This window comes from Falco punctatus (genome assembly GCF_963210335.1).
Source record: "Falco punctatus genome assembly, chromosome: 13".
Taxonomy (NCBI): Eukaryota; Metazoa; Chordata; class Aves; order Falconiformes; family Falconidae; genus Falco; species Falco punctatus.
This window is the reverse complement of record NC_137593.1, coordinates 4,571,573-4,593,186: the sequence shown is the minus strand read 5'-3', so window position 1 is coordinate 4,593,186 and position 21,614 is coordinate 4,571,573. Positions and strand designations below refer to the sequence as shown.

At 36.1% G+C, this 21,614-nt stretch overlaps 1 long non-coding RNA gene across 1 annotated transcript in view; it reads left to right on the top strand.

Moving 5' to 3' along the window:
• The window catches only part of LOC308072436, a 32,944-nt gene extending 11,862 nt beyond the window's left edge, over positions 1-21,082 (top strand). The window contains exon 2 of the long non-coding RNA XR_013931671.1: positions 783-21,082. This is a non-coding gene — a long non-coding RNA (uncharacterized lncRNA). The remainder of the gene's footprint in view (positions 1-782) is intronic.
• The last annotated feature ends 532 nt before the right edge of the window (positions 21,083-21,614 follow it).

The following is a 21,614-nucleotide window of genomic DNA, read 5'->3' as shown; positions in this document are numbered from 1 at the left end:
GAATCCCTCCCCATTTCAAAAGATGATTAATGCCATCATATTTAAATAATTTTACAGCAACAGAAATAATCACACAAAAATTAGCAAACCTACTTTGATTAAAAATAGCATAAACTCAAAGAGCAAAATTTCCCACTAGTCCTCCTCAATTTTCAACCCTATCTAGACAAAACTCTCAGTGAAACCGTTTTTCATGTACATTTTTTCTTCTTGTTTATACAAGTTTTACGGTGTAAATAAAGAAAATAAATATTTCTAGATGATAAGATATAAATCTTACTCTTTATTTTCATCCTTTATCCCTAATCACTCAAAAGGAAAAATACAAACAAATATGGAAAGTCAGGCTTTGTCTCTTTTAGTCATTTTTCTTTCTTTGATTAGCTACCATGTTTGACTTTCTCCACTTAAGAAATCATATCATCATGCAATCATTTTCTTCTTTTAGCTCCTCTCAGCTCTTAGTTCTAGTACTTGGAACAGCTTGAGTTTGACAGATCAGATTTGGTGAATGTTAATAAGCTAAAGTCAGTAAAACATCTGTCCAAATAATTTTTAACAAATGTAGCACTGTTATATAGGTTTAGATGCTATTGGAAGCCGTTAGGGAAGTTAATGTGCAGCAACATGCAACATTTAAAATTTTCCTAACAGTGGGTTTGACAGTTTCAAATGCTGCAATTTATATAAGATAAGCAGACATTGTGGTTTTATTGTGCCGTTAATACTCTTTCTCATTTCCTTTATAAAGGTCATTTAATTTTTCTTACTTTACTCCACAGTGAACAAACCCCTCTATGATAACCTATGAAAGAGAAGACTACCCATCTATTCCTGTCTTAAGCTTCACCCTGGTATGTACATTATACTTCTTTGTGTGTCATATACTGTTGTAAGAATAGCTGTCTGTAGCAGGTCACACTGAAGGTATAGCTAGTCCCATACTTTATCTCTAATGTTGGCCAATAATTGGTGCCAAGGCAATAAAAAGCCTGAAACGGCGTAAGCAGCCATTGTGTTCTCTTAGTTTGCAGCCACCTCCTGCTCAGAGATTTACAGAAACTTGAGTCTCATAGCGGTTTCACTCATACCAGTTTATATCCGATGTCTATTGCAAAATTTAATTGCCCATGTTGATCCATGGTGAAAAATGCTGTCTTTTAGCTTTGAATTGGATATTTTGTGAGCTCCCACCTGGATGTCAGAAAGCTGAACATCTAACTGACCTTCAAAATTTCTGGTTCCTTTTTCCATTCCTCGCTCTAGCCGACTGTGGTTTTATTAAAACAATGTTAACACTAGATTTTTATCATCCCAGTGAAAAGAAAATATTTCTGAATTCTAAAGGGAAGGTGAATTCATAAGAAAACAGTATGTACTTGTCATAAGTAAAAGGTATGTATCAGGTGATGTGTAAGATACGCATTTGATTAGGCAAAGCTCTTTGCCTTCTACAAATCCCAAAGGTACAACTGCAGTAACCTATCCATTGTGATGCACGAGGAAGTCTATTCTAGTGTACAATTTCAGACTTGAGAAAGTATCGACATTTCCAAATCCCAAGTGAAAACAGAACGTTTATGCTATATTATGCCTAGGTTTTTTCTTGTGGGTTTACCAGTCTGTTTCTGGTAGGATCCAGGAGAAATCTAACACGTCTTTGACGACCTGCTGATTAATTAGGATAGTTAAGAAGTGTTAAATTTGAAGTCACTTAGTACTAGTATTGTGGTGAAAAGTTTCTCTTTAAGAGTTCAGCCAAATTAGTTCACAGAGTAATGCCTTCAGATTATTTGTATCTGATCATTCATGACATGATTTGGAAAGCAGATATTCTATATCAGTAATATTTAATATTAAAACCAGCCAATGGCATGTCCTTCAAAATCTCAGCAATAGTTTTTCCAGAGTAGTCAAAAGTATTATTTTTTCTTTTTTTTTAGCTAACAATTCAGATTTGCTTAGGAATTTAAAATAGAATCCCCTGAAGTTTCTGGAACTTGAACAAATGGTAACAGACTTCAGCAGAGCTGATAATGACTTTGAATCTGTTAGATAAAGCAGCTCCTGGTGTAATATCTTGACCATCCCGCTGAGGAGTTTAACCACATGTGAATCAAATGCAAATAGCAAACAATACACACACTGCACTGTCAGCACAGAAGGGTGATTTATTGCTGTTCTCCATAGGAGTGGCACTTTCTTTCATTAGTGTGAAAGTTAATGGTGGAGAATCTAGACTCCTTATCAACTTGTCATTTGCTAGCGATATTTCTACTAAGTCAAGCGAACAAGATACCGTCAGCTTTCCTTTATCTTAGTAGGAAAGTGCAACCCGCTAACCTGTTAAAAATCGAGAACAAAGAGTCCTCCAGAAGTCAAACCTTTTCACGGCCTAGGAAGGGTATGGAAGGTAAGAAACCTCAGAGTAGAGAGTCATGGTCCTCTTTAACTTGGCTGTCATCTCTGTGTGAAGTGTTAAATACCCACAGGAGCAGGACAGGGAGTTGCAGACTGTGAGAATGAGTATTACACCGGACAGATCCAGAAAATTGTTCAGTCCTAACAATCTCTGTGATTTATTTCTTGCAATTTTCCAGTTCTTTTAATTTGCTTCAGAAAACTACATTTTATGTCAAAATTTAACCTTTTTCAGCCAAAAGGAAGGTTACTTCAGCCAAAGGAAACACTTTGGAGGATGATTTCTTTTATTTACTTAAACTTCAGTAGATCATTTAGCATCTGAACAGCTCTTTCTTGGGGCTTTTTTTTTTTTTTTTCCTTTTCTTTCTTCCTCAGAACGGTACTTCTCAAGGACTTGCAGAGAGCCTAGAGGTACTAAAAATATCTCTAAATACAGTTCATTCCACATCTGTATGGATTATGGAAAAAACATAGATATGTCTGAAAAGCTTACCATGTATAGAAAAAAAAAAACGGGGAAAACCTTGCTTGATTTCAAAGTTGATTTGCAAGAATGTCTTTTAGTTAAGTTTCAGATAACTTTTCTAAGGCTTTTCAGATTAAAAACTCACTGCCATTCTCCTGAACTTTGTGATCCCCTTTGTTGGCCACATTGGAAATAGATGGCACACATAACATTCCGATAATACCTGTCTCAAGCATTGTAAACCTGAGAGCTGAAAAATCAATTTTTAGAACAATCAGATCTTTAATCTTTACTGTTTCCTTTCTTTCTCAAGCCATACTTAATATCCAAATTTCCAAACCATAATTATTGATCTTTCAAATACTGGTACAAAACTATGGTGGCTTTTTGTGACAATACCAAATGCCAACTTGTAACAATTTCAGCAATACCACTGAATAGATGCAGCAAACAGGAAACTTTGTAGTGATAAGTTTTTTGTATAGGATCACCTTTATGACAAAATACTTTCTTCTTTCCTGTGGTGACTAGGGGTTAGGGACTGTAAGGGATGTTTCGTCTCATACTGCCTGAAATCAGAAGGAACTTTCTTTCCATGAAATGTGAGATTATAGATGTGCTACAGGAAAACAGCCCAGACCAGCAGAATTAAGGCAAATGCTGCAAAACATAAGAAAACTTTGGAGCCGTTGAATAGTAGCAAGGAAGCAGCATGTTCCTAAACCCAGGCAAAGTTTAAACAAGTAACTGGGTAAACAGAAGAAGCTAAATAGATCTAGCAAAGAATATCATGGGAAGCCAGTAATAATAATAAAGATACTATAAAACAGTAGGATGAGCTGACTGTAATTATTAAACAGAGATTGAGAAGAAATTCCCAGAAATTCTCCAAACCAGAAGTCCTACAGATTTCCAGTTGGACTATAGTACGTTCAGCACTAAAATAGATTTCTCTTATGATTTTGGAAAACAGTTTCAGGAATCCATTATAGTTGTAGAACACTCCTGAGCTAAAAGATTGATTCCTTTACCAGCTCTGTTCCAGCAATTTGTTATCATGACTAAGGCTAGAAAAAGGATGTCGCTTTATTTGCACTCTCAAGTGCCACATCATGTCACAATGCTGAGAAAATCAGTCTAAATCCTAATGAGTTAAACCTCATCCGTTTCAAGTTAGTGATATTTTTTTTTTTTTTTTTTTTTGATTGAGTGTCTGGAAAATACACAAGTTATGCACGTGAAGCTTCAAAGGAAAGTGTCTTACAGCAGATGATGCCTCTAACTCGCCCAAGATGTTACATTTGAATTACTATACTTAAAATACTGCATATTTTTGTTGTAAAAGGTCAAGTATGTGGGTGGCAGAACACAAAGGACTTATTAACTCAGTTGCTGAAATGTTAGTGCAGATACTAATGTCAGAAATTTGCCTGGTAGCATCTTCTGCACAATTTGTCCACTTAAGTGACTGAAAAACAGCAAAGAGCACAAGAGAGGACTGGTCACTGCTCAAGGCACTTTTGTGCCTCGGTTGTCCTGTAGGCTCGGTTATGCAGCTGGCTTGTGTTAGGACAGGACCATTTCTGATGGATTTGAGAAGGTTTTGGAAATATTTAGTGATTTCTGTTTGTTTATCAGTTTGTTTTTATAGCACTTTAATGTATTTTACTCACTATGGTTTCCTTTTCTGGAGTCCCTTAACACATCAGCTGTTTTACAAACCTCTTAATCTTGACTACTCAGTTCGTTTTTCTTTGAAAATGAGGCCAGCTACTCATGTCATTCTGAAAGAGCACGCGTGTTAAGACTGATGAAAACAGGTGCCTCTTTGACAGTATTCTGACTAATAGTACTGTGATGGAAGTGAAACAAAATGTATCCTTACATGGCCTGATCTTAACTGTGTCACTTAATTTCTGCAGAATTTATTTGATACTGATATGATGTTTCCTATGGAGATGTACCATTGTGTCTAGTATTAAAAATTGCTCCTCAGTATTTTCATTTTAAAGAGTTAAACTTTATTGCATTTGTTGCAGAAATTCCAAGATAATTAATCACCTTGAAATTTTTAAATTTTTGTTTTAGCATAGCACACAAGGTAAAAATCACTGCAATATGTACCTATCCCTTTCTGTTTTTAATTCACAATGCATCCTTTTTTTCTGCTCCTAATTGGTATACTGTTTATAAATACAGGCTCATATTTGTACCTTAGAAAATATTCGTGTTTGTTTTCTTCCAAAGGATTATTAAGTTACTTCTACTAGTTGCCTCGTTAGAAAGAGATCCTAGCTTTTGGTGCACTTCTGGTACGGCAGGAGTACTGTTATGTTGCTTTTCCTGTCTAGGACGATGACATTCATATATAAGGATACAATATGCAACTCTTGAAAGCTAATAATGTGAAGTGTAATTATTATTAGTTCAAGTGAAATTTTGAAGGAACAGGTAGTTTAAAGTGCACATAGATTTAAATAAGACACAATCTTCTAACTGCTAGAGCATTAAAATTGTTCTGCTCTCTGAAATTGTGTTGTAGAGCTAACTTCTGTGCAGTTAGGCAATAAGTAATTATTATAGTAATTGGCTTGCATGAATATTGGCCATAAAGACTTACAAATTAGAATATGGAAGAGTTTTAGACTTTAACATGTTACATTACTTTCATCACATTCAACAAAATATTATATTCTTCCATGATGTTTCATCAGTATGCATAACTTCATTATCTCCATCTTCTAGGCATTTCTAGTGAAGTGCAGCGTTTTAAATCATCCTGCTGAGTGAAGTCTTCCTTCTATCTTCCTTATTCTTTTCATCAGACTTCACAATCCCAAGTCCCAGATGAAATTCTTCGAAAACAGTTTAATAAAGTTTTAGGACTATAAAGTACATGGAAAGATATCAGAACTTTATCTGGCAAAAATTGTGGGTAGTTCATTTAAGTATATAGAACTAAACCAGATGAGAGTAAATATACTATAAATATTATGTGCCTAAGCACACTCAGACTAATGCTATTGTTCATAGTCTGGATGATAAAACAAAAAAATTCTATACTAATAAATTCTGTCACCAAAGCATATGAGAGACTAAATAATTAAAAAACAACTGTGTAACCAAATGGATCAACACATTTTCTTATCATGACAAATTCATTAGGATTGTCTATTTCATTATAAAGTTTTCAAATTCTCCACAAAGTCCTTTCATCTTATGCATTTGTGAAATTTATTTTCCTTTACAAGTTTTAAAAAATCCTTTAAAGTTCAAATGTATATTAAGAAGGTAAAAGAAAGGTAATCAATTTAATTTGCCACTAATTGTTGAGGCATCATTAAAGACTACCAGGTTTGACCTGGTACTTGTCAAGCATGCTGGTTAGACAAGAATACAAACTTTTACAGGGCAAAACTAAATTAACAGAAGGCAGGCATGGAATTAGATTACAGAATTACCGTTCAGGAGTGTATATAACTCATAACTACATATTAAAAGGATATATTGGGGACAACAGAGGAATGATTTGGCATGACTGGCAATACGAGGTAACTGAAGATGAGAGCTGGCTGTTTTGGTCTCCAAAGCAGCTCCAAAACAGTATAGTGATGTCCTCTAGTTGGTATTCCTTGAATAAATTATTTTATTTAGTTATTTTTTTCTCAGTCTGCGGGAGAAGATGAAGCTCTATTTCAATTTTGAGAACTGTAATTTATGTGAACTTGGATGATGACTTCTCTGTTCTAGCTGCATATATTTCCAAGTCAATATGAACATGCTTATTTACCTGAAAAATCTGCCTTTCTGCTAGCCCTTCACCTTTCCAAAGAAGTGACTGCTGGGTTTAGGTCATTATGATGTGCCCCGTCTGCTCTGTTGGTGCCTCTGGCTAGTATCATTACAGCTGTGGAGTGCGGTTATGGTGGTAACATGAATAGATACTATTTGAACTTGCAGGGTTATTTGGGATGTACTATTTTATTAAGTCATATTTTAACAGAGTGGATATTTTTATTTCTTCCAGATATCCCTAAGCAAGGTGGAAATAAAATAAAGTGAATTTATAAGAGCAGCTGAGAATTATTGTTTACCTGCTGAAGAGGTGAAGAGAACCTGCACTGATACTCAGCATCATTAGCTGTGAAGAATTCTCACAAAAGTCAGTAGCTTTTGAATAAACATTGACAGCAGGGTAATGTCCTTAGAGGTTATTTCTGTTTCAGATGAATCTTTCTGTTCTGCATTACCACCTGTGCTGTCCCTTGTTTGATAAATTAAAAGGAAGCATCACAGATATTTTAATAAGAATCACAGAGTGCTGCCAATATTTTAAAGGACAAGGCAGCATTACAGATTTTTGAAATTCAGAGTAATGAATAATAACTTCTAAATATTTCAGTCTCTGGGCCTATTGAACAGCACAATCCATTCCCCTAAAACCAAATCAATAAATGAACAATAAAGGAAAATAACTTTTATTTAAAAAAAAACCAAAAAAAAACCCAACAAAAAAAACCAAACAGTAACAAAGCTGTTACACATTTACTGCAGAAAGGATCAAAGAACAAATAATATATTTGAATGTTCACCCATCACTTATTATGCTACTGAAAAGTACCTAAGCAGAGCAAGAATGGACAGAAAGTATCATGAACAAAACTTTGTTCAGTAGATATTTTGCTACCGGGTAGCTAAAATAAGCCACAAATCCTGTCCTCTTGATACAATTAATGTTGACAGCTTTTGTCATATTCCTATGAAGCATTGAGTGATGTTGTGATGTTGACTAAAAGGATTCAGGCATATTTTCACTATTCTTATGCTAGAAATATATTAGTAGCTTAATATGATAGCTTTTAAAAGAAACACTCAAATATATATCCAGACTTCTAAACTTGCCTCATTCCCTTGCAACACTATAAGAATCTCTTTTACATGTGCAACTGGGGCTTTTATTATGGGAGATAAAAATGCTCATTTTTCCGTGAGATGAATCCTTTCTAAATACACTATTGACATCTGCTGTCAACTGTCATCTCCTTCATAATTAATAATCCATTTTTGAACATAGTATTATCTAAAGACAATCAGTTTATTGTTTGATGTTCATAGATGAAGGGCATGGTGTCTTGACTCCCATTTCTCACCTTCAGAAAGAAACTTGTTAGCTTCCAGTGATTGATGCGAATAATTGCTGATGTACGATGGGTGTATACTGAATTCTTAACTACCAGTTTCACCCTTTCTTGTCACGCTTCTTTTCCCTCTCTTGCTATATACCCTGCTTTCTCAGTCAGACATAGCATTAGCTTGGAGGGCCTGAAGGTCAAAGTTAGGTAGCGGGGCCTTCCTTTTCCTGCCTGCACAGGTCAAAATATGCAACTAGTTCTTAAACTCCCTGTTATAATTATCTCGAACACCTTCTGATGTCTGTCTCCCCTGAACTACCTTTGCTTTGCCTCCTTGCCCCAGAATGTCAACCTCTGTGTGGCTCATGAGATGCTTCCATGCACTCTGATATGGATCTGGACATCACTCCCAACGAATGTCATCCTTAAGTGAGTAAATACACACCAGCTAAATGAGTTTAATTTTTAAATGGTATGTTCTATACTGGATAACATTTTCCATGTCGTTGAACTATATTTGGAAAGCAGAATTTATATCAAACCATAGGAAGTAAAGTTAGAAAAGACCTTCAGCTATATCTTGTCTGTGGTCTTACCTTTCAAATACCATTCCTGATATGTTCTTCTACATGTGTCTTATCTTTTCTTGTTACAGGCACGTGTTTCAGGGCATATGTATTTATCTTTCCTGTAGAATCTTACCTGGTAGTTTCCAGATTTATTGATTTTTTTTTTCTTGGGACAAATTGTCTTGATTTTGCTGTACTATTTCCTCTCTTACCTAAACATGGTCTGAGAATTGTCAAATTTACTATTTTATGGTGACTTTCCTGCAAGTTGCAAACTTTCCCTCCTACAGAGCAAGACAGGGAGATACATGTTCCTATGTCCTCAGTTGGACCCTATAATCAGTACAGGTGACTGTGAACAGGTAACTAAACTTTTGTATATCTGCAATAGGAAAAGCCAAAAGACTATCTGATCTTGAATCATATGAACGAGAAAATGGATCACATTTCTCCTGAGTGCTCTGAATATATTTTAAAGTGCTTTAAGCATTTTTTCTCGTATACCATCCCACATCAAGATTGTTCGGTTCTTGCAATAATGTGTGTATTTATTTTGTGTGAATATAGAAGAATTCTAAGTAACAAAAGTTTTAGTTTTTTTTAATGAAACATTTTTTATTTTCTGGCTATCCTTAGTCATGTTTTTCATAGAAAAGATAGAAATAATATCTGCAGGGTCAACTGACTATCCTCAATGAACATCATTGTGTATACCATAATATTTTATATTAGTTAATAAATATGTGCATTATTAAAATAACTATAGTAATTATAGCTGCTGCAAATTGCATCATGTAATTTGTCCTATTGATTGGAAAAATTACTTTCTAATTCATCATGACTTTATATCTGTTTTCTTTCACTAAGTGGTAGATACATGACTTAAATAAATCTAAAACCAAAACCTTTGGTTCTTAATTTCATGGTGTAGGTATCTAACTAACAAAAGTGAATTGAAATGAACAACTAATTTTTCATGGGCTGCCAAGCAATGACTGGCTGGTAGCACATGAATTAGCACTGTAGCCAATGAATATAAAATTTAGTGGTCAGAAACCTTTCCTGGTACTTGGTATTAAATTTTCTGTGCTCTTAAGAGCATGTGGTTTTGATGTAAGTGCTAGAAGTTGTCTTTGATTATTTTCAAAATAGGAACTGGAAAAATTTTCTAATTAAGAAATGTGTCACAGTTAGGAATTCTTTGATTAGAATACATCATTTGGCAATGTACAAGGTGGTGGCTTCTGGTTTGCAGAGGAAAATGATGTTTTGCTGTAAAAAGGTAGCTGTGGAGATGTCAGTAGATGTTGCTCATTGAAAATGAATATGCAAATTGAGAGTTCAAAACCAAAAGAAATATTGTGCCTTGGGAATATTTCCTTTGTTGTTTTCTTTCCTCTTTTCGTTTGGGGAGACAGTTGTTAGGAGACTAGGAATATTAATTATTATGATAAGTGTATAAAAAAATTCTGAATAGCATCTATTGTATAAAGGACATTTTTATGAGAATATAAACTGGTGAACATGCTGCAGTTTAATGAAAAGGATAATTAAAAGTTGCAGCCAATGTGTATTTTTTAAGTTTTTTTTTTTTTTTATTTAGGACTTTCTTATTATTTTTATAAAGGAATCTGAAGTCTCCACTGTATAAAAGCAGTTCTGAATAATTTATGTAATGAACCTATGAAAATAAAAGTGGAATTTATAACTCGGAGATATTTCCCAGCTTATTGTGCAAGAGAAGGAGAAGAGTTATGTGATAAATTAACTTTAAAAAGGGAGTAGTAACATGCTTCATAGTGAGTAATAAGTAAATCACAATGGTATTCAATGAAAAATGTGTTTCATGAAAACTATTAATAGGAGCACAATTTGATTGCATAGAAAATCCATTGTCTTTTAGCATTTAGTTTACATTTCCAGGTGAGACCTGTTTTATAGGAGAGACATTTGCTGATGCATTTGGAACACTCTGCTTCCTACAACAGCCCTGAAGCCCCCTGCCTGGTGGGCTGGCTGAAGTGGTGCCATGAGTTAAAAAATAATTTCTTCTACTAAATGTCTTGAATCTTTTGAATAAGGTTGGGGCCTTTTTTGTCTGTTTATTTTTCTCCCATATGTTTTCAAATGCAATGATTCATTTTCTGGAGAAAAAAAAAATAAAAAGAAGTCTATTTTTAAACACAACTGACTAAAAAAAATTAAGAGTTCAGGCAACAGCTATCAGAATGGTGACTGTACTGAGTTCCAGCATTCTACATCTGCTTAATGCAAGCTGGTGAGATTTTCCCTGACATGTACACTAACTAGCAAACATTTTGCTTTCAATTTTATCTCTCTGCCCACTGTACACCTCTAGCTTTATCCTATTTGTCGCACAGCATTTACTAGAGATAAATATAGTGCAGGTAGACATTGCATTTGCTTTTGATGATACAGTTCAGAACTGACCTTCAATTCTCCTGTAATCTCATTGCAGAGTGTTTCTTGGGCAGAAGTTACCAAATTGTACTAAATTATACTGAGCTGTGGTGGTCTGGAGATAGCAACAAACTAAATGAGTAAGTGTACCCTACAACCTTGCAACTTTCTAACCAAAGCTCCACTTGGACTACACCAACCCCCATTTGCAGTTCTGCAGCTGTTTTGCTGCGTGGCTGGCATTCACATAAGACTGTGCATGACTTGCAAGATGAAGGAACACTGTTACCTACTAGGTTTTCCCACTTGTAATTTTCTCTAGATACTAATTTTTTATTTGTTTGTCCTTAGAATTAGATTAATCCCTGAGTGAAGTCCTGAGAGGTGCTGGCTACCATTTAAATCAGGCCTGAAAATTCAAACTAAATGTTGTTATTGCTGATAGAAAGGAAGCTGGACTGATGTGTGCACCGGGCTGGCTGCTGCAATAAGGTTGTAACCTGGGTGCCAGGTTAGGAATCAGTTCAAAATAGGACTTTTCAGCAGTTCTTGAGATTTTCTCCAGTGTGTTTTTATGTTGGCTGAAGTTTATACTAGAAACATGCATTGGCTACACGTATACAGTCACCTAAAATAATTTAACACCTACTGCTATGGTTTAATAGTAGATCACATTGCTGCTTGGAAGCCCTATGCCCTTTTTCACATACATTCTACTATATTAAGCTATTGCGCTATTATAGTTGTCTGACGGACTAGGCATATTCATAACCATGAAACATGCTAGAATTATAAGTGCAGGCAACATGAACGCTTATCTTTAAGTGATACTAATAAATTTAATGATAAGTTATTATTTTAGGAATCTATGTGCTCTTTCTTGCAGCAGCCTACGGCATCAGAGGAACATAAGGGAAGATGCAACATAGCCCGTGGAGGCTTCCAGGTATTTGTCAGCTTCATAGCTAGAAATGTGTAAGAATAACATGGTAAAGTTTAATTCCAGAACACCTGCTAAGTATTAAGCTGTGATCAGAGCACACTTACTGTTGAAAATGTGGTTCTAAAGGAGAAGCTTTACAAACTATTTGAAAAGGGTTTTAATACTGCAGTCTGCTGGTGGCAGGACTCTCTTCAGAAATAACAGAAAAGACGGGATAATTCTCATCTCTGTTTAGCTCAAACAGACATTTCTGAGCTCCTACCAGGCTTAAAATCCAAAGTTTTGTTTTCAGGCGGGTCTCCGGGTGCAATCCACTGTACACAAGTATGGGGTCAAATCATGAAGTCACTAGCCTTAAGATCACAATTTCAGTGACAGTATTTTTGAATAAAGATGGCAGGTTTTGACCCATGCTTTTTATAATTTACCCAAGGCAGATTTCTTGGAATTCTATTCTTATAATGGCAGCTTTTATAATTAAATGTGGCCAGAACTTTAGGCTCCCACAAACTAAAAGGAAGCCTTTAATAAGTTAGTAAATCAGTTAGCTTGGTAAAATCCATGCCAGGGAACACCTTCAACACAGATTTGTTCAAAATTTCTGCCTTCTGAGTCACTTTCTATACATTGAGTGTGGCCTCTCAGAAGTAGATATCTGTAAAAATATGTGATATATACATGATCTTAAAACTTTTTCACACCTCAGTAATTACATGGAAACACACATGAACACTATTTAAAGAAAAAGAGGAAACGCAGAGAAAAAAAAGACACACGCTAGCAGAGGTTAGAACACCAGAGGTCTACTACACAAGCACTCATTCAACCCTGACAGCAAGCATTAAGTAGGGCAATGCTCACAACTGGAGCTTAATAGCTGGCTAGTGAAATTGCTGCTAAGGAAGAAAGAGAAAAATTCCCATGAAGAAGGAAAGGTGTTTTGATTTACACAGATTTTTGTGAGGTAAAATAGTCTATCATTAGAAAGCAACAGGTTGTTTGATGTGCTGGCTGGAATTTTTGTTCAAATCCCAAGAAAGCTTTGCAAGATCTGCCTGCAAACTTAAATGATGTAGGGCCCAGCTGAGACAACTCTTACTGCACCGTCTGGGTGCTGCCAGCCCAAGACCACCTGTGTTTAAGGGTACCAGCACACTGACTGCATTATTAGTTAAATGGCAGAGAAACATATCTTTTCCATAAAAATATTTTTTGAATTTATCGAATCATTTGCAATCCCTTCATGTGTCAAAATTAATCAGAAAGGTCTAATGTACTCTCAGACACAGGACCATTTGTGAAAGGCATTGTTATGAATATTTTTCAGACCATTTGTACCTTTGCATGCTACAATCTTCTACTTATATTGCAAAAATAATTAGCTCCTTTAGGTTGCCTTTATATTAAATATTGATTTTTTTAGTTAATAATAGGTTTAATTCATTTCTGTGTGACTGGTAAAGCCACCCTGATGATGTGAGTTATGTCAAATTTCTTGAATTTTTTGTATTCTCTGGAGGCACCATGCCAAATAGAGAAAATATACAGCTGGTTTATTTAAACTCCCCTCAGCTTTGACAATAAGTAATAATGTTATTTAAGAAACTGTTCATTAGTCCATCAAATTAGCATTATTGAGCACAAATGTTATGTTTTATAAGTCATTAATTATTAACAAGCTCTTTTCGGATTCAGAGAAGATGAGCTTCTCTGCGAAGCCCCTGATTACAGCAGACAGACAGTGCAATATATTTAAAAGTGAAGATGGTCTAATCATATAGATTGTCCCAGTTGGCAGCAAAAATAGTAATGAGTAAAAATGTTCATCTGGAGTGTGGGAAAGAGTGTAATTTCTTTTTTTATCTGATTTCAAAATCTGTGCTGAACACAAGTCTCCCTCCCATAGGAGGATTTTAGTGGCTCAATTTTAGCTATTCAGTAGTGAATCCCTTTCAGTCATTCCTGCTTAAGTTATCCCACTTAATAAGTTAACATATTCATTTTAAGAGAGGCTATTTCAGACTGCCCAAATCAATATCTTCTCATCAGATTTATACAGTAATAATTACTCTGTTTCTGATTGTACTATACGTCATTTATAGTAGTTATAGCATACAGGACAAGTTAATTTCAGCTGGAAATAGCAAGGGATAAAGATTGAGAAAAAGATTTACTACTGTGAAATTGCAGGCTGAAGTATGTTTGGATTTAGATCTAATGTCCAGAACATTCATAGATTTTTGAGGGAATTAGGTTCTAAGACATACATACATGAAGATTGTTAGTGGAAATTTCACTACTATGTGCTGTATGTTTATTAGTGAAAATTTCGTGAAGTTCCTGACACTGTCTCTTCAGATTATGTAAACCAGTACAGATAAATTGTTTTAGTGGAGTTGCGATGGCCACAGACCAACTGAATATTCCTTCAACTCTTTTCAGGATGTCTAAATTGGGAATAAGAAAGTATTTTGGTGTTTATGCAGTTATTGAATGAGTTTAGTTGTCATTTCATTTGGAAAAAAAAAAGAAAGAAAATAAAAACTTGAGCACAAATTTTATTATATTGGATTGTGCTACAATTCCAAGCACTCAATAAAAAGGCAATGGGTGTATTATAGCACTTTATTTCACACTTAATCTTGTAGTGCTAACAGCTTTGTGCAAAATGAAGTCCTAAAGTTGCATCAGGATAGAAGAGCTAAATCTCAGCACATTCAGCTGGTTGAAGAAGTCTAAAGGAGACAGGACCACGTTTTCTGCTGCATTTATGTGGCATGTGAAATTGAGTTTTGAAGGAGTCTTGAAACTCAGATATTGTGGGCACCGATTTTGTCAAATGAAAGACAAACCACTGGTAATTTTTATTCAGGTGAACTGGTGTGTACAGGACATGCACAATCAGGTATCTTGCCTTGCCCTACTAGCTGCATCATCACACACTTCCATTGCTGCATGAAACCATCACAGAATGTGTGAAATTGTGGGCTTTTTGAAGTGCATATTACATTTTTCTTAATTGTCTTTTCAGAGCCTTTAGGGTGGCTGGGTTATGCTTTTTTAGCTTCTTTCCTCAGCAACAGAGAATTGAGTTGCTGTAACCACTAATAAATTGTTTTAAAAACACATGAATAACCTTTGAAGAAGACTGCCACAGAATTAGACGCCAGATTAAAGGTGGCTATATTTAATACAAGAGCAGTACTAATCAGGATTGCTGAGTGTCATTCCAGCTCAAGGAAGTTTGTTAAAAAAGATTAATTCTGTTTATCTTCCAGTTAATCAGACAGGCTAGTTTCCCTTCATTTTCTTTATTAGTCTCTGATTTCTTTGTGGCCAACTTGCAGTGGCAGTGTTTTTTACTGTTGGTAAACGAAGTAATGAATGAAACAAATAGAAGAAACTCTGGACTGCTGATCTGGGTTATTTCAATCTCCCCTCAGATAAGCCTCATGATTCATTAACAGAGTCGTCGTTGAATTGCTAGACCTTTGAAATTCAGTGCAGTATGCTCACCTCTGTTCATTTGGAAGGAACTGCGGTTAGTTTAGTTATTTCACATGGTAATGTATGGCACTTGATAATTTTCCTTAGCTTTCACAGATTACATATTACCTTGCATTTACATTTGATTTGTTGGCACATATCAACATTCAGGAGTTTATGGATTAAATATAAATAGAATATGCCTGCTTGCCGGTACCATTCCAGTGAATTAATGCCTAAGTGTGAATTACAAAAATCGTGCCCTAGGAAGGTTACAGAATATGTATGAGCCTGAGAAGCAGAAATTTTCACTGTGATGTTTTCATAGTTTTCCCCACAGGTCACCAAGCTTTTCAAGTAAGTTGGGACATACGTACAGTCAAATTTTCAAAAGCTCAAACACAGAGCAAGCTATGCCAGCCCTGCAATCCACAAGCAGAACTTCAAGTCAACTATATATAATTCAACTAACTAAATAAAATGCAAGTATGTGGTGGTATGACAGTGACAGCATGTAGCTTCATTGCAAGCTGACTGAAAGCCCATCTTGGATGCCAGAAAAATATCTGGCTAAATAGCCTAGAGGGAAACTGGTCCATTCTGCCCACTCTCCTCTCAGGAGAGGAGTTTAAAACTAGTTTCTGTCAGTAGGATGCTCTCAAGGGAACCACTGAAAGTGCATTAGACTTGTGCTTAGGTGTTTTAGCCTATAGGCATGGATCAAGCTGGAATTAACTGACAGCTGCCTAGAGAGGTGAGTAGGGCCGTGGTGAACTGCAGCCACTGAGGATCAAAGCTTGTTGATGCTAAAGTATTCATGCGGTTGTACCTTCAGTCATTCCCACTTAGTGTAGCAAAACAGTGTGGTTTTATAAGGGACTAATGCCTTGTAGGAAACGAATGTGTTGCCTCATTGCTACCATTTGAAATGGTAGGGGATGGACAAATATTTGCTGAAATAGGAAAATGGGTGCGGTACGTGACCTTTAGGGTGTTTTCCCTTTGAAAATTGGAGTTCTACTGAGTATTGGTAAGTTCCTGTAGAAAAAAAAAACCCCAATATACTCCAAACAGGGCTGCTGACATTCTTTGCGGGGTTGCTTACAAAAGACCCTGTATTTTCCACGGTCCCATGGACTTGTACTGGAGAACAACCTTCACTGGTGGGTTCATAGAGCTGTACTTGTTTATGGGCTACTTTTAATGTGAGGGAAAGATCGTGTTTACATCGTGCTTGATTCAGTAGTACCAGATACAATACCTAGCCTGCAGAGCAGTTGAGTTCTGGGATGCACTGCACGGTCTTAGAGCACTGTGTGGTTTGGGTTTCTTCCCCCCAAAATTGCTCCTGGGCGTATTCTGATTTGACTTATCACTCAGACTTGTGTGGGAAATGCCTTAGGCCCCCCCAGCTCAGGCGTAGCTGGCAGGCCAGTGAACTTCTGTGGGGCTGTCAATTTGGTGCTTCTCTTGGCATCCACATAACCTGCACCACGCTATTCTGATCCCTGCTTTCCACGTCGCATTGTCTGCATGTCACTTGAGTGCTACCAGTGCTGTAACACACGTGGCCAGCTGCTGCACATCGTTTCTACACATGCATCTCTCAGCCAGATTGAGTTTAAAATATCAATCTATAACCCTGTGATAGCCTTTTGTGGTGACATCCACAGCTTGCAGAATTCATTTTGGATATTTTCTTCCAAAGCTGCCATCTTTATAGATCTGAGAGAAAAACATCTTCACACAATTATGTCAAACAACTCAGATTCTCTTTAAAAAAACAAACATAAACTTTTTTAAAATTTTATTTTTAATTTCAGATGAGGCATACCTAGCTGAAGGTTTTGATCTTTGGGTGCTTACAGCATACTGTTGCAAGCCTTGTAAGTGATGAACTCCAACCTGTATAGAAGCATCACTGTAAATTATTATAGTCTGCAGTTTTCATGTGTTACGCCTTACTGCTTTGGAAAAACTTCATTATCAGAAATACAGAAGGCTAACATTAACCCTCCAAAGGGTTATTTGAACGATCTGTAAGGAGTAAATTCAGCTTCACCCTTTGCTTCAGTGAAATGCTATGTTTTGGCATAAAGTTCTGTTCTTCTGACATGCTTTTTGCCTCAGTTGTAACACTGCTTCAGTTAACCAATTTCATTTACACTGACTTTTTGTCTTCATGATTGTTGTTAGAAACAAATAAGCTGATCAACAGCAAGTCTCTCCACCTACCATCTAGTCATGTTCACTTTGCCTGGCAGAAAAGTAACATTTTAAAATAGTTCAATAATTTAGCCTACTATTTTACAATCAGGATGGTATAAAAAGGAAATGAGTGGGGTGGACCTGGGCCATACTCATCAAAATCAATGAAAAGGCTCTAGATATTACGTAAAGGCTTAAGATCAGTTCATCAGTGAGCAGTAAATTCACCACACAAATGTTTTGTACACCAACAGAGGGGTCTTGCCATACTTTGAGATTACGGGTAGAAGACCAACTAAAAAGCAAAGTTACCTTCAGCTTGGTATTTCCATTTTACTTCCTAGAGCACTGTAAAACCAACAACTTTTCTTCTTTTTTAATGAAGTGACTTTCAAAACAGATGAATATGGGTACAAATGGGCTCTTTAATTACAAACAGCTCCATAGCTTTTGCATAAAATACCTTGGAACGTTTGAATGAGTTGTTTGCAAGCATGAGGCAAATGATTGTGCATTAAAGTGTCACTCACAAAGTCACCACTCACAAAAGAGGTGAGTTAGTGGGTGAACTGCCTGTGTGCCTGCAGCAGCCATGCTCCCCTTTATCGCAAGGAAAAATCACATTGACCTGCAGGGCACCGTGGAGACAGAAGTATTCATTTAGGCAATTACTGTGTACTAGCTGATGAGCTATAAGTTCTAGAAATATTATGAAATGGAGTCAGCTTCATGTGAAATTTTCTCATTTCCTGCTTTAAATCTCATCAGGTTGTCTCCTGCCACCATGTCTCATATACTGTTGGCTGATAATAACAGATTCAGTGCTTTTAAACCCAAATTGGCTCTCCATCACAAGAACGATATACAAACAGAGGGCAAATACAGACAGTGCAAAGCTTTCCTATCTCTTAAAACTTCTGGTAAGGCCAGTCCTTTTTGAAGAGAACTCAAATAGCTGAGAAAGGAGGGAAGGGAGAGAGCAGGCTGCAAGGAGACCTTCAGGATATGTCTGTCCTACTGAGCAGAAGGTCAATGTACACATTGATGAGTCACATCACCTCTTTCTGTCTCATTGCTAATGCACAGAAATTCTAGGAAAATCAATGGAGGGATTTTTTTGAAAAAATTTGCTAAAAAGTAGTTTTTTGAAAGATATCAAAGCTAAATGCAAGTACTGGGGCTATGTGCTGAACTAGAACACAGAATCCACTCAATTTTATTTTCTGTTTTCCTTTTTTTTTTTTTTTTTTTTTTTTTTTTGGTTTTATTACCTATGTAGCTTGGATTATATTCCTTATACTTTTCCTTTGTTCCTTTTCGCTCTCCTTGCTTGCACATTCTTAAGAGTATACTGTATTGCTTTGTTGTGTTTCTTATTTTCAGGTTCCACAAGGAAAAAATGTTCCAGTCTTAAAACAAAGGTCTTGCAAATTACTGAACGCATACACTTTCAAAGGTTTTCTAGAAAGAACTACTCTTTAATTACTCTTGTGCACTTAGTTCTGGCTCAAAGATGTCAAAGTCAGGCTTTTTCAGAACTGTTCTAAAGTTGTTCTGCACTTTGGAATGTGGATTAGATATTTTCAGGAGACTGGGTGTGCTTCTTATGAGAAATCATTAGGGAAAAGAAAGTGAAAAAAACACAAAGTTATACAGGGCCAATACTAAAACCAAATAAGTAGTTCTTGTAGCTTTTTTATAATTGCCCTTCTGCTTATTTTTCACAGCATCACATGAATTTCTGAGGCTTTTGCAAAGCATCTAGGGTCCTATTTAAGTTTAATATATGTTATCATTTGAGGTTAGCTTAGAGTGCATCTTACATAATTATAAGCCAAATACTTCTATTTTGATTTTTTTTATTATTATTTAGAGATGCTCCAGGCCTTGTAGCATGTCCTTGTGAAAATGTAGCAGCTACCAAAGCAATGACTTAAAATGACTGTACTTTGCATAACGCCAGCAGTCAAAAACCTTAAAAGCTAAATAATACAAAACATTAATGGCTGGTCTTTTTCATGCATCTCAGCTACTTTAGCAGATGTAATATTATTAGCTTCTTCTGTTCACAGTAAATTAGATACGCAATCAGTAGGGGTAAGCGACAGATTTGCAGAATATGAAAGTGGCCTGTAAGAGATTATTCACAACAGCAATTAGCGATTGCCACAACTTGGGGCAGGCAAAGGATTTTGTAAACAGTAAGAACCATGGTTTATTTCTAGAAGTTAATTCAGGCAAGGTACTTTATTTCTGAATGCTGATGTTGTTTGTCATTTGTGGGTGAAATCACGTCCGTGGCAGGTGGTTAGTGGCAGCGGCTGCAACAGCTCACTACTTGTAGCCAGAGGAGTTTTCCTGATATTTCAAGTAGTGGAAGTTTGTGTTGCGTAAAGGATTTATAACTGGCAAGTTTTAGAAACAGTTGAGTGCAAACTGGTCAGCATGGCAAGGCCTTATCTACGCCACAGTTCCAGCTGGCTGCGAACTATTTAAATCAGTTATGTGGCTGCATGCTCCGGTGATAGTGTTTTGTGTTTTTCTCCCCTTAGTTTGGCAGATCTCTTTGATTCAGCCCGACTCTGTTTTGTTGATGCTTTGGGTTTGCTAAGTTAGCTCCAGTCGGGTAAACTTGTGCCATTGGATTGCTAGAGACTGCTAAGAGCGACATTTGGTCTACAAAGTTGTTAATGGGAGGGTGATGATGAGAATCTCTCTGAATACCCATGCTTTATTTAGAAATCTGTGACTGTTTTACAAGCTTTTTTGATTAAATCTCAAAGATTCCTAAAACATCTTCATATGTTACCCTTTTACTGTAAAGCAAAAAAAATGGAGGTCATGCCAGCGAGTCAGTCTTGAATCAGGAACTGAATCTAACATTTTCTGTTTCTCAGTCCTGCATTATAATTATTACATTGCTACATGAAATGTTACAGAAATTGAGGGCTAGGTTCTCCCTTGACATAAAAAACAACCACTTTCAGCAGCTATTAGGAAGTCTGAAGTCAGAGACACCATAGTGACTTACATTATCAGAGAAGGTGGTCCTGACTCCTTGCTAAAAATTCTTTGTTACAGTTTATATGGACTGACTGGCGAAACTCAATGCTGTTTAAAATAAAAATGGGTAGTTGTAACACTGGGTTTAATATTTTGCCTCCTTTTAGTTTGAAAGCGAGTTGAGGGAGTGGTATAACTGTATAATGGTGTGATAAATCAGTCAATTTATATTTGGCAGAATAAAATTAGCATTGCCATTACTTCATAATAGGGCATGGCTATGACTATGGAATTGATTTCAGAGTAAGGCTGATCCATTACAATTTGGTTAATATTGAATTTTAAATACGATGATGAATTGCTAATCCATGCAGTTAAAGAAGCAGCTTTAGGAAAAAAAAAACAAACCCCATTGTTTACTTTTTTAAATTGTGTTATTTTACTGGTCCTCCATACTAGGAAATTCACATAAATAATAGTACAATTACACCGTGGACACTTGTGCAATTCAAGGAATAATCTTTGTTAGACTTAGAAAGAAATTTTTCACTCATTTATCTTCACTATAAACTTCCGCCAGTTTCAGTGTACTGTGGGCTTGCTCTGAAAAGATGGACCAATGCTGTTTAGCTGTCTCATATCCTAAATACGGTAAGCTATTAACAAATGGAAGGAACCTTTTTTTAATTCCTTCTCTTGTACAAAATACCTTTCCATTTTTCTTAGTTGTGTATACTTCTTATTCTAAGCTATAGATAAGAGTTTAGATGTATGAGTTTATCCTAAACCTGAAGGAGATTTCAGTCTCAGAAATTTTGCTCTTTTTCTTACTTCCAACGTCTGCCTCTTCTAGTAGAGAGACCATACCTCCACCGTGTCTCATCTCAAGATATATATTTCATTGAACAGCTGAACTAACGTGCGTGCATTCCTTGCTAGGAAATCTCTGTGATGATAGAAGT